At 53.0% G+C, this 12,265-nt stretch overlaps 6 non-coding genes across 6 annotated transcripts; 3 read left to right on the top strand and 3 right to left on the bottom strand.

Annotated features, from left to right (window-relative positions):
- Nucleotides 1-1,070: 1,070 nt before the first annotated feature.
- LOC148678863 (5S ribosomal RNA) lies at nucleotides 1,071-1,189 on the top strand. The gene has a single exon (XR_015940551.1). It is a non-coding gene; the product is annotated as a 5S ribosomal RNA (ribosomal RNA).
- Nucleotides 1,190-2,577: 1,388 nt separating this feature from the next.
- Nucleotides 2,578-2,741, bottom strand: LOC148678862 (U1 spliceosomal RNA). Its single transcript, XR_015940783.1, has one exon. It is a non-coding gene; the product is annotated as a U1 spliceosomal RNA (small nuclear RNA).
- Nucleotides 2,742-4,574: 1,833 nt separating this feature from the next.
- Nucleotides 4,575-4,693, top strand: LOC148678861 (5S ribosomal RNA). The gene has a single exon (XR_015940768.1). It is a non-coding gene; the product is annotated as a 5S ribosomal RNA (ribosomal RNA).
- A 1,389-nt stretch (nucleotides 4,694-6,082) lies between these two features.
- LOC148678860 (U1 spliceosomal RNA) lies at nucleotides 6,083-6,246 on the bottom strand. Its single transcript, XR_015940780.1, has one exon. It is a non-coding gene; the product is annotated as a U1 spliceosomal RNA (small nuclear RNA).
- A 1,833-nt stretch (nucleotides 6,247-8,079) lies between these two features.
- On the top strand, nucleotides 8,080-8,198 carry LOC148678859 (5S ribosomal RNA). The gene has a single exon (XR_015940767.1). It is a non-coding gene; the product is annotated as a 5S ribosomal RNA (ribosomal RNA).
- Nucleotides 8,199-9,588: 1,390 nt separating this feature from the next.
- Nucleotides 9,589-9,758, bottom strand: LOC148678858 (U1 spliceosomal RNA). Its single transcript, XR_015940232.1, has one exon. It is a non-coding gene; the product is annotated as a U1 spliceosomal RNA (small nuclear RNA).
- Between the last annotated feature and the right edge of the window lie 2,507 nt (nucleotides 9,759-12,265).

Below are 12,265 nucleotides of genomic sequence, written 5' to 3'. Positions count from 1 at the left end.
CAGCGGGGCGGGGGAAGAAGACGACACCACACATGCGGGTACAATCAGCTCCGGCGGGAACGAGTCATTTGTCGGTCTTTTCAAGAGCCGAGAGCCGAGCAATCCTTCACTTGTATCGTTTCTCCCCGGTGACTAGGTCTCGCCCTGCGACTCTCGACTGGGCTCACCCCCGGCAGCCCAGCAGGTGTGAGCCTGGCCGGCACCCGGACGGGAGCTTCCCCCCCGGGAAAGCTCAGGCTGCTGCTGCTCCTGCAAGAGGTGTGACTGGGACCAGTAGGGAGCGCTCACCCTGCGGGCTGTGTGGCCCTCTTATGCCCCAGCCTCCTGATGGCGACACTCTGCTGCACAAACAGGCGCCGTCCTTCGGGGGGAGGCGTCAAACCGAGGTGTCCTGACCCTCCTTGGCCGTTCCAAATCCCAGGGCGTCTCTCTCGAGAAGGAGTCACGGCGGTGTGTCACCCATCAGTCGGGGTCTCCTCCTGATCCCCGTCTCACCTGTAACGATCAATGACGAGGCCCCCCTGTCCCGCGAAATTGTACTCGTCTCCTGGCCGCTGGCTGGGGCCGTGAGATTTAGTACTCGCGCAAGAGACCGGGGGCAGAGCGCGAACGCGGTCCCCCGCCCCCCCACAAAGTGCGCGCTCCGGGTTCCCTCGCGGGGCCCTGCAACACAGCGGAAGGGCAGCGAGAAGGAGCCTCTTGCTCTGACGCCGCAAGGCCACAAGAGGGCGGAGGCGCCGAGCGCTTTATGTGCTGAAATAAACACGCGACAGCCCCGAAATGTTTGCAGTGTGCTGTGCACTGGAGGTTTTTGTCTGGTGAAGACTTGCCTGGTGCTCCTCCGTGCAGTTTATTTGTCCTGCTCCAGTGCGGGGCAAGAGCAGGGCCAGGCAACTGAAGGGAGCACGGGAGCACGGGAGCACAGTCGCCAACATCCAGGCACGCAATGCGATTTGGAAAGCAGCTCCTTTCCAAAGAGTTGCACACGAACGATCCTTGAGTCCCGCTCGGGGGGCCCGGAGCCCCCGCCACACACAGCTTCAAGTAGCGAGTCAGGCGCCGTTGCTTTCGCTTACGGCCACACCACCCTGAACACGCCCGATCTCGTCTGATCTCGGAAGCTAAGCAGGGTCGGGCCTGGTTAGTACTTGGATGGGAGACCGCCTGGGAATACCAGGTGCTGTAAGCTTTTGCTCTCTCGGCCAGCAGGGGTCGCCGTTGGTGCCGTAGGCTTTGGGAGGAAAAACCCTCGACTATGGACATTTATTTCCCGGGGTGCTCACGAAAAGACCAAACATTTCAATCTGCCCACTTTTGTTTCATCCAGCAACACTGACTGGCAAACGGTATCGCGACGGTCGTCCATTTTTAAGGCATGCCAGTTCAGAAAGAGAAGCTCCCTCACATCCCTTCAGATGCACAAGAAACATGGATCAATCTGCTCATCGCTAAAGTGGCTCTTTGAATGGCATGCGTGTGATTCATATGAAAAAAAAACGGCTGTAAAACGAATATCGAAGCTGCCTCTAAATCTGCAATTGAAGGTCAGTCAATAAACAACTCGTTTTGCGTACAAATATACATACATTCATTTATAACCGATTTCGTTCATTGAGCACGGATACAACAGAGGTACAGCCATTCACTATTTGACATTCCTGCACTGATACAGAACCCAACAATCAGAAAACTGGTGAACTGTCTTTAGCATTAGCATACAGTACCGAGGCCCCCATGACCAAATCAAGGCTAACCTCGATCAGCATCCTAAACCATGCAAACTACAGCAAAAAGACTCGCTTTGAAAAGGGAATTCATGTCCAGGAGGAGTAGTGTAATTAGCTTGAAATGCTTCCATGGACCTATAACTAAGAAAAAAAGAGAAATAGTGGCATCCACTCCTTTCGAATTGTGGTCCTGCTTCGGGGTACATTGTTCTACTCCTACTTCATGCACTTCAAGTTGACCATCACACCTTGATCTTTTGGTTGGATTAGCAATGTGTTGCATGCTGGTAAGAACTCGGTTTCAATGCTGGGGTAAAATGACTCATGAAGAGCTTTTGGTGTTGGATTTTGTTCTTAAGATATACAGTATTTATCTCTCTCTCTATATATATTATATTATGAGTGCAGGACGTAAGGTAGTCAGGTTACATTGCACTACAAACTGGTACACACACACACACGGGCAACAGACTGAACTACAAAGTCAAACTGATGGAGTGTGAGAAAAACAATAAAGGATTACTGTCCCAGGACAGAGAGCGGGAGAAAGCAAAAGTCAGCCAGACCACCAGGGTCAGACAAGCTGAAAGATCACAATTGAAGTACCTTGTGACGAGGTGAACATTTAACGTGTATAAGCACAAGATTGTTTTTTGTGGTTATACAAATAGCGTTATGGCTGTAGCGGGTTGAAAAGGAGACAACGTTATCAGGCGGTGCTCGCGAAAAAGCCCAGGGCGTTTCTGTAGTAACCCCCACCGCTGAAGCCGCTTCATCGGCACCCAGCACAGCTCCCCAGCAGACGGCAAAGCCGCCCGCACTGCCGCATCTGTTCTTGGACCAAGCACATCAGGGGAGAGCGCGAACGCAGTCCCCCACTACCAGAAATTATGCAGTCGAGATTCCCACATTTGGGGAATTCGCAGGGGTCAGCACAGCCGGAGTGCAATGGCCGAGCCTCGCCCTGGGTGAACCTCCTTCTTGATCAAGGTATCTCCCCTGCCAGGTAAGTATGAGTTGTACAGGCCCCTGCAAGCGGGCCGCACTCACAGCACAGTACTCGCAGCCTAGGCCAGCTCCTCGCCCCGCACGCCACCGCCTCCTGCTGGGCCCACTCTTTCGCACACTCACACGCCACACTAACACTCAAAAGCGAGGGCAAAGCGAGAAAACGAGCGCGTCGTTTCCTACACATCTGCAGTCGCCATTTCGCATCCGCAGCATGTCCCGGGATGCAATTCGGCCTCATTTACATATCACCAGGCCGGCAGATCGCCACGCAAGCTCGCGACGTGCGCCTGCCACACACCGAACAAACCTTTTCAGCAATTTCCAAAAAAAACGAGCCTGCTCGCCTCCGTCTCTTACCTGCTCTCCAGAGCCTGCTGCCTTCTGTGCTTTTCTCTCGGCACCGCTGCAGCGCACACAACTCCTGCAGCGGGAGGGGGGGAGAAAGTTCCCGCGCTCCGCCGCAGGGAAGGCTCGCTCCGAGCGCACACGTCCTTTCGATGCCAGTCCAACAAGTGCTCCGCGTTAGCAGCGTCGGGGCTCCGGCGTGTCGCACCTCACCTCACCTCACCTCACCTCACCTCGCACTGCCCCCTCCTTGAATGTCTGGCGCTGGGCATGCCCCGCTCTCCTCCGCCTTATCTTATCGCGTGTGAGCACCGACAATGGCCACAATGCCGGGGAATGGCACCTGTAAAGTGTTAATTGGGGCACAGGAACAGCCCGTCTCGTCTCGGGGGGGCCGGCTTCAGAGACAATACAGCAAACACAGCGGGGCGGGGGAAGAAGACGACACCACACATGCGGGTACAATCAGCTCCGGCGGGAACGAGTCATTTGTCGGTCTTTTCAAGAGCCGAGAGCCGAGCAATCCTTCACTTGTATCGTTTCTCCCCGGTGACTAGGTCTCGCCCTGCGACTCTCGACTGGGCTCACCCCCGGCAGCCCAGCAGGTGTGAGCCTGGCCGGCACCCGGACGGGAGCTTCCCCCCCGGGAAAGCTCAGGCTGCTGCTGCTCCTGCAAGAGGTGTGACTGGGACCAGTAGGGAGCGCTCACCCTGCGGGCTGTGTGGCCCTCTTATGCCCCAGCCTCCTGATGGCGACACTCTGCTGCACAAACAGGCGCCGTCCTTCGGGGGGAGGCGTCAAACCGAGGTGTCCTGACCCTCCTTGGCCGTTCCAAATCCCAGGGCGTCTCTCTCGAGAAGGAGTCACGGCGGTGTGTCACCCATCAGTCGGGGTCTCCTCCTGATCCCCGTCTCACCTGTAACGATCAATGACGAGGCCCCCCTGTCCCGCGAAATTGTACTCGTCTCCTGGCCGCTGGCTGGGGCCGTGAGATTTAGTACTCGCGCAAGAGACCGGGGGCAGAGCGCGAACGCGGTCCCCCGCCCCCCCACAAAGTGCGCGCTCCGGGTTCCCTCGCGGGGCCCTGCAACACAGCGGAAGGGCAGCGAGAAGGAGCCTCTTGCTCTGACGCCGCAAGGCCACAAGAGGGCGGAGGCGCCGAGCGCTTTATGTGCTGAAATAAACACGCGACAGCCCCGAAATGTTTGCAGTGTGCTGTGCACTGGAGGTTTTTGTCTGGTGAAGACTTGCCTGGTGCTCCTCCGTGCAGTTTATTTGTCCTGCTCCAGTGCGGGGCAAGAGCAGGGCCAGGCAACTGAAGGGAGCACGGGAGCACGGGAGCACAGTCGCCAACATCCAGGCACGCAATGCGATTTGGAAAGCAGCTCCTTTCCAAAGAGTTGCACACGAACGATCCTTGAGTCCCGCTCGGGGGGCCCGGAGCCCCCGCCACACACAGCTTCAAGTAGCGAGTCAGGCGCCGTTGCTTTCGCTTACCGCCACACCACCCTGAACACGCCCGATCTCGTCTGATCTCGGAAGCTAAGCAGGGTCGGGCCTGGTTAGTACTTGGATGGGAGACCGCCTGGGAATACCAGGTGCTGTAAGCTTTTGCTCTCTCGGCCAGCAGGGGTCGCCGTTGGTGCCGTAGGCTTTGGGAGGAAAAACCCTCGACTATGGACATTTATTTCCCGGGGTGCTCACGAAAAGACCAAACATTTCAATCTGCCCACTTTTGTTTCATCCAGCAACACTGACTGGCAAACGGTATCGCGACGGTCGTCCATTTTTAAGGCATGCCAGTTCAGAAAGAGAAGCTCCCTCACATCCCTTCAGATGCACAAGAAACATGGATCAATCTGCTCATCGCTAAAGTGGCTCTTTGAATGGCATGCGTGTGATTCATATGAAAAAAAAACGGCTGTAAAACGAATATCGAAGCTGCCTCTAAATCTGCAATTGAAGGTCAGTCAATAAACAACTCGTTTTGCGTACAAATATACATACATTCATTTATAACCGATTTCGTTCATTGAGCACGGATACAACAGAGGTACAGCCATTCACTATTTGACATTCCTGCACTGATACAGAACCCAACAATCAGAAAACTGGTGAACTGTCTTTAGCATTAGCATACAGTACCGAGGCCCCCATGACCAAATCAAGGCTAACCTCGATCAGCATCCTAAACCATGCAAACTACAGCAAAAAGACTCGCTTTGAAAAGGGAATTCATGTCCAGGAGGAGTAGTGTAATTAGCTTGAAATGCTTCCATGGACCTATAACTAAGAAAAAAAGAGAAATAGTGGCATCCACTCCTTTCGAATTGTGGTCCTGCTTCGGGGTACATTGTTCTACTCCTACTTCATGCACTTCAAGTTGACCATCACACCTTGATCTTTTGGTTGGATTAGCAATGTGTTGCATGCTGGTAAGAACTCGGTTTCAATGCTGGGGTAAAATGACTCATGAAGAGCTTTTGGTGTTGGATTTTGTTCTTAAGATATACAGTATTTATCTCTCTCTATATATATATTATATTATGAGTGCAGGACGTAAGGTAGTCAGGTTACATTGCACTACAAACTGGTACACACACACACACACGGGCAACAGACTGAACTACAAAGTCAAACTGATGGAGTGTGAGAAAAACAATAAAGGATTACTGTCCCAGGACAGAGAGCGGGAGAAAGCAAAAGTCAGCCAGACCACCAGGGTCAGACAAGCTGAAAGATCACAATTGAAGTACCTTGTCACGAGGTGAACATTTAACGTGTATAAGCACAAGATTGTTTTTTGTGGTTATACAAATAGCGTTATGGCTGTAGCGGGTTGAAAAGGAGACAACGTTATCAGGCGGTGCTCGCGAAAAAGCCCAGGGCGTTTCTGTAGTAACCCCACCGCTGAAGCCGCTTCATCGGCACCCAGCACAGCTCCCCAGCAGACGGCAAAGCCGCCCGCACTGCCGCATCTGTTCTTGGACCAAGCACATCAGGGGAGAGCGCGAACGCAGTCCCCCACTACCAGAAATTATGCAGTCGAGATTCCCACATTTGGGGAATTCGCAGGGGTCAGCACAGCCGGAGTGCAATGGCCGAGCCTCGCCCTGGGTGAACCTCCTTCTTGATCAAGGTATCTCCCCTGCCAGGTAAGTATGAGTTGTACAGGCCCCAGCAAGCGGGCCGCACTCACAGCACAGTACTCGCAGCCTAGGCCAGCTCCTCGCCCCGCACGCCACCGCCTCCTGCTGGGCCCACTCTTTCGCACACTCACACGCCACACTAACACTCAAAAGCGAGGGCAAAGCGAGAAAACGAGCGCGTCGTTTCCTACACATCTGCAGTCGCCATTTCGCATCCGCAGCATGTCCCGGGATGCAATTCGGCCTCATTTACATATCACCAGGCCGGCAGATCGCCACGCAAGCTCGCGACGTGCGCCTGCCACACACCGAACAAACCTTTTCAGCAATTTCCAAAAAAAACGAGCCTGCTCGCCTCCGTCTCTTACCTGCTCTCCAGAGCCTGCTGCCTTCTGTGCTTTTCTCTCGGCACCGCTGCAGCGCACACAACTCCTGCAGCGGGAGGGGGGGAGAAAGTTCCCGCGCTCCGCCGCAGGGAAGGCTCGCTCCGAGCGCACACGTCCTTTCGATGCCAGTCCAACAAGTGCTCCGCGTTAGCAGCGTCGGGGCTCCGGCGTGTCGCACCTCACCTCACCTCACCTCACCTCACCTCGCACTGCCCCCTCCTTGAATGTCTGGCGCTGGGCATGCCCCGCTCTCCTCCGCCTTATCTTATCGCGTGTGAGCACCGACAATGGCCACAATGCCGGGGAATGGCACCTGTAAAGTGTTAATTGGGGCACAGGAACAGCCCGTCTCGTCTCGGGGGGGCCGGCTTCAGAGACAATACAGCAAACACAGCGGGGCGGGGGAAGAAGACGACACCACACATGCGGGTACAATCAGCTCCGGCGGGAACGAGTCATTTGTCGGTCTTTTCAAGAGCCGAGAGCCGAGCAATCCTTCACTTGTATCGTTTCTCCCCGGTGACTAGGTCTCGCCCTGCGACTCTCGACTGGGCTCACCCCCGGCAGCCCAGCAGGTGTGAGCCTGGCCGGCACCCGGACGGGAGCTTCCCCCCCGGGAAAGCTCAGGCTGCTGCTGCTCCTGCAAGAGGTGTGACTGGGACCAGTAGGGAGCGCTCACCCTGCGGGCTGTGTGGCCCTCTTATGCCCCAGCCTCCTGATGGCGACACTCTGCTGCACAAACAGGCGCCGTCCTTCGGGGGGAGGCGTCAAACCGAGGTGTCCTGACCCTCCTTGGCCGTTCCAAATCCCAGGGCGTCTCTCTCGAGAAGGAGTCACGGCGGTGTGTCACCCATCAGTCGGGGTCTCCTCCTGATCCCCGTCTCACCTGTAACGATCAATGACGAGGCCCCCCTGTCCCGCGAAATTGTACTCGTCTCCTGGCCGCTGGCTGGGGCCGTGAGATTTAGTACTCGCGCAAGAGACCGGGGGCAGAGCGCGAACGCGGTCCCCCGCCCCCCCACAAAGTGCGCGCTCCGGGTTCCCTCGCGGGGCCCTGCAACACAGCGGAAGGGCAGCGAGAAGGAGCCTCTTGCTCTGACGCCGCAAGGCCACAAGAGGGCGGAGGCGCCGAGCGCTTTATGTGCTGAAATAAACACGCGACAGCCCCGAAATGTTTGCAGTGTGCTGTGCACTGGAGGTTTTTGTCTGGTGAAGACTTGCCTGGTGCTCCTCCGTGCAGTTTATTTGTCCTGCTCCAGTGCGGGGCAAGAGCAGGGCCAGGCAACTGAAGGGAGCACGGGAGCACGGGAGCACAGTCGCCAACATCCAGGCACGCAATGCGATTTGGAAAGCAGCTCCTTTCCAAAGAGTTGCACACGAACGATCCTTGAGTCCCGCTCGGGGGGCCCGGAGCCCCCGCCACACACAGCTTCAAGTAGCGAGTCAGGCGCCGTTGCTTTCGCTTACCGCCACACCACCCTGAACACGCCCGATCTCGTCTGATCTCGGAAGCTAAGCAGGGTCGGGCCTGGTTAGTACTTGGATGGGAGACCGCCTGGGAATACCAGGTGCTGTAAGCTTTTGCTCTCTCGGCCAGCAGGGGTCGCCGTTGGTGCCGTAGGCTTTGGGAGGAAAAACCCTCGACTATGGACATTTATTTCCCGGGGTGCTCACGAAAAGACCAAACATTTCAATCTGCCCACTTTTGTTTCATCCAGCAACACTGACTGGCAAACGGTATCGCGACGGTCGTCCATTTTTAAGGCATGCCAGTTCAGAAAGAGAAGCTCCCTCACATCCCTTCAGATGCACAAGAAACATGGATCAATCTGCTCATCGCTAAAGTGGCTCTTTGAATGGCATGCGTGTGATTCATATGAAAAAAAAACGGCTGTAAAACGAATATCGAAGCTGCCTCTAAATCTGCAATTGAAGGTCAGTCAATAAACAACTCGTTTTGCGTACAAATATACATACATTCATTTATAACCGATTTCGTTCATTGAGCACGGATACAACAGAGGTACAGCCATTCACTATTTGACATTCCTGCACTGATACAGAACCCAACAATCAGAAAACTGGTGAACTGTCTTTAGCATTAGCATACAGTACCGAGGCCCCCATGACCAAATCAAGGCTAACCTCGATCAGCATCCTAAACCATGCAAACTACAGCAAAAAGACTCGCTTTGAAAAGGGAATTCATGTCCAGGAGGAGTAGTGTAATTAGCTTGAAATGCTTCCATGGACCTATAACTAAGAAAAAAAGAGAAATAGTGGCATCCACTCCTTTCGAATTGTGGTCCTGCTTCGGGGTACATTGTTCTACTCCTACTTCATGCACTTCAAGTTGACCATCACACCTTGATCTTTTGGTTGGATTAGCAATGTGTTGCATGCTGGTAAGAACTCGGTTTCAATGCTGGGGTAAAATGACTCATGAAGAGCTTTTGGTGTTGGATTTTGTTCTTAAGATATACAGTATTTATCTCTCTCTATATATATATTATATTATGAGTGCAGGACGTAAGGTAGTCAGGTTACATTGCACTACAAACTGGTACACACACACACACACGGGCAACAGACTGAACTACAAAGTCAAACTGATGGAGTGTGAGAAAAACAATAAAGGATTACTGTCCCAGGACAGAGAGCGGGAGAAAGCAAAAGTCAGCCAGACCACCAGGGTCAGACAAGCTGAAAGATCACAATTGAAGTACCTTGTGACGAGGTGAACATTTAACGTGTATAAGCACAAGATTGTTTTTTGTGGTTATACAAATAGCGTTATGGCTGTAGCGGGTTGAAAAGGAGACAACGTTATCAGGCGGTGCTCGCGAAAAAGCCCAGGGCGTTTCTGTAGTAACCCCCACCGCTGAAGCCGCTTCATCGGCACCCAGCACAGCTCCCCAGCAGACGGCAAAGCCGCCCGCACTGCCGCATCTGTTCTTGGACCAAGCACATCAGGGGAGAGCGCGAACGCAGTCCCCCACTACCAGAAATTATGCAGTCGAGATTCCCACATTTGGGGAATTCGCAGGGGTCAGCACAGCCGGAGTGCAATGGCCGAGCCTCGCCCTGGGTGAACCGATTTCGATTTTTAAGAACTTTATTTCCTTTTCACAAAAAAATACAGGAAATCACAAATCAGAAAGCTTTACATTAATATACATACTTAAAACAGTATATATGATCACATCTCATTACATTTTGACACGGTAACAGTTACATAGCAACAATTTTCTTTTTTTCTGGTGCAAATCACATTCTTTATTTAAACATGATAATGTTTTTCACAGTTTCTTGAGATACTGTCCAATGCTCTCTATTTCCCACAGATTTTCTGCTTCCTCCCTCCCTTCTCTCCACAGATCTCTGAGGTAATAGTTCTCTCGGGTGATGAACAGGGCCAGGCTACCTGCTGCCTTGACTGGGACCTCGATGCCTTTGAACAGCCCCATGTTCCTCACTCTCCACAGGGCGTCTTTCCCACTGTTCACCACGGCCCAGATCCTGTCAAACACGTCAGGGGGAAGTTTGACAGGAGAGATGCCGTATATGATGAAAGCAGCGGTCAGGGTAAATTGGGGCGAGAGAGCCTGCAACCAATCTTCAAACTGTGCCCAGAAGGCCTTAGCAAAAAAGCAGGACCACAGGAGATGGGTCACAGTCTCCTCCTCGCCGCAGCCCACCCTAACGCAGCGAGGGCTGGGGGTGAGGCCCCTACGGTACAAGAAAGTTCGTACCGGTAAGCACTGGTGGACGACACTCCAGGCTAAATCTCTGTGAATGTTGCACAGAAATTTAGAGGATGTGTGTTTCCACACCTTCCTTGTTTGGGCTGATGTTAAAATGCCCACAGGGGTCTGCCTATTGTTCTGGGGTGCTACGAAATCTTCCAGTTTTTGGACGCTGACATCTCGGAGGGGAATATGGCCAATTGGGTGAGATCTTAGAAAACTTTTAACTGTCCCATAAATTGCAGGGCATGTGTCAGAGAGTGGGACGTCCAGCTTGGGTCTGACACCCCACACTCTGAACACCTCCCTACCTACCCAGAGCCTGGAAAAATAAGTCCAGGTACGCGCTGCAGGTGCTGTTGCAAAGCCTCTCAGCACAGAGGCCAGGAAAATGCACAGCAGCTTCGTAGCAATATCTGGGACAGACTTCCCCCCTGAGGGTAGCGGCCTGTACATTATTTCCCTTCTGAGTCTTTCCTGCTTCCCACCCCATAGAAATTGAAACATCAATCTCCTCATCACCGCCGCAACACGGTGTGGGATTGGGAAGGTAGAAGCCAGAAAATTCAAGACAGGCAAGAGCTCGGCTTTGATGACCAGCACCTTCCCTGTCATGGTGAGGTCTCGGTCCTTCCATTGCATCAGTTTTTTGTTTAAGATTGGCAATTTGTTCTGCCAATTTACTGTTCCCATCTCTTCTCCAAAATACACCCCCAGGACCTTAATTCTCTTCTCTTGCAGCCTGAGATCATGTCCTTCTTTTGGCTCCCTCCAGTTCTGATAAAAAATCTCACTCTTAGATGTGTTAATTTTTGCGGAGGAAGCCAAAGAGAACCGATCACAGCACTGCAGAGCTCTGCTAATTGAGGCATTGTCAGAGAGGAGCAGGGTGACGTCATCCATGTATAGAGACGTCTTTACCTCTCCTCCCCCACTTCCAGGCACTGGTATCCCATTAATGGCCTGATCCTGGCGCAAGGCACAGGCTAAGGGCTCCATAGCCAAAACGAATAACAAGGGGGATAATGGGCAGCCCTGCCTCACCCCTGAACAGACTTCAAAGGTGCGTGATCTATTGCCATTAACCATGACTCTGCTGTTGCTACCTGTGTACAGCAGGTTAATCCACTTTCTCATGATGGGGCCAAACTTCATGTGCTCAAGTACCGATGTTAAGTACTGCCGGTTTAGGCGGTCAAAGGCCTTTTCTAGGTCTACACCTAAAATGCACAGAGGGAGGGAGCGATCCTCAGAGTACAGACAGACATCCCTCAACAAGGCCAGGTTGTCGCTCATCAGGCGTCCTGCTATCCCACAAGTCTGTTCTTTCCCTACCAGTGAGGCCACTACATTTTGTAGGCGCAGGAAAAGGGCTTTGGACAGGATCTTAGTGTCCACGCCTAACAGGCTGAGGGGTCTCCAGTTCTTTATGTCATTTTTTGCTCCTTTCTTAAACAAGAGAGAGATAGTGCCTTCTCTTAAGGAGTCAGGCAGCAATTCTGTCTTGTAGCTTTCCTCGAATAGGAGCAGTAGCGGATCCTGAAGCAGATCCCAAAAGGTGCAATAAAATTCTTTAGGGAGCCCGTCAGCACCCGGAGTTTTCCCCTTCTGTAAGCTCTCCATAGCCTGTCTCAGCTCTTCTACTGTCAAATCCCTCTCAAGTACTTCCCTATCTTCTTCACTCAAAATGTTTTCTAGCTTTGAGGTAAAAAAATGAATATCTTCATCCTTTACCTCTGTAGAGCTGTACAGTCTTGAGTAGAAGGCCTCGGTGCAGGAGAGGATAGCACTCGGCTCTGTTCTCTCTCGTCCCTCCTCATCAACTACACTTTCCATGACAGTCTTGGAGCCTACCACTTTCCTGAAAAAGAAGCGAGTACACTTCTCATTTTCTTCCAAGA

The sequence above is a fragment of the Lepisosteus platostomus genome, chromosome 1 (genome assembly GCF_059453375.1).
Source record: "Lepisosteus platostomus isolate fLepPlt1 chromosome 1, fLepPlt1.hap1, whole genome shotgun sequence".
In the NCBI taxonomy this organism is placed as follows: domain Eukaryota; kingdom Metazoa; phylum Chordata; class Actinopteri; order Semionotiformes; family Lepisosteidae; genus Lepisosteus; species Lepisosteus platostomus.
Note: the sequence above shows the minus strand (reverse complement) of the source record. Positions and strands in the feature narration are given on the sequence as shown.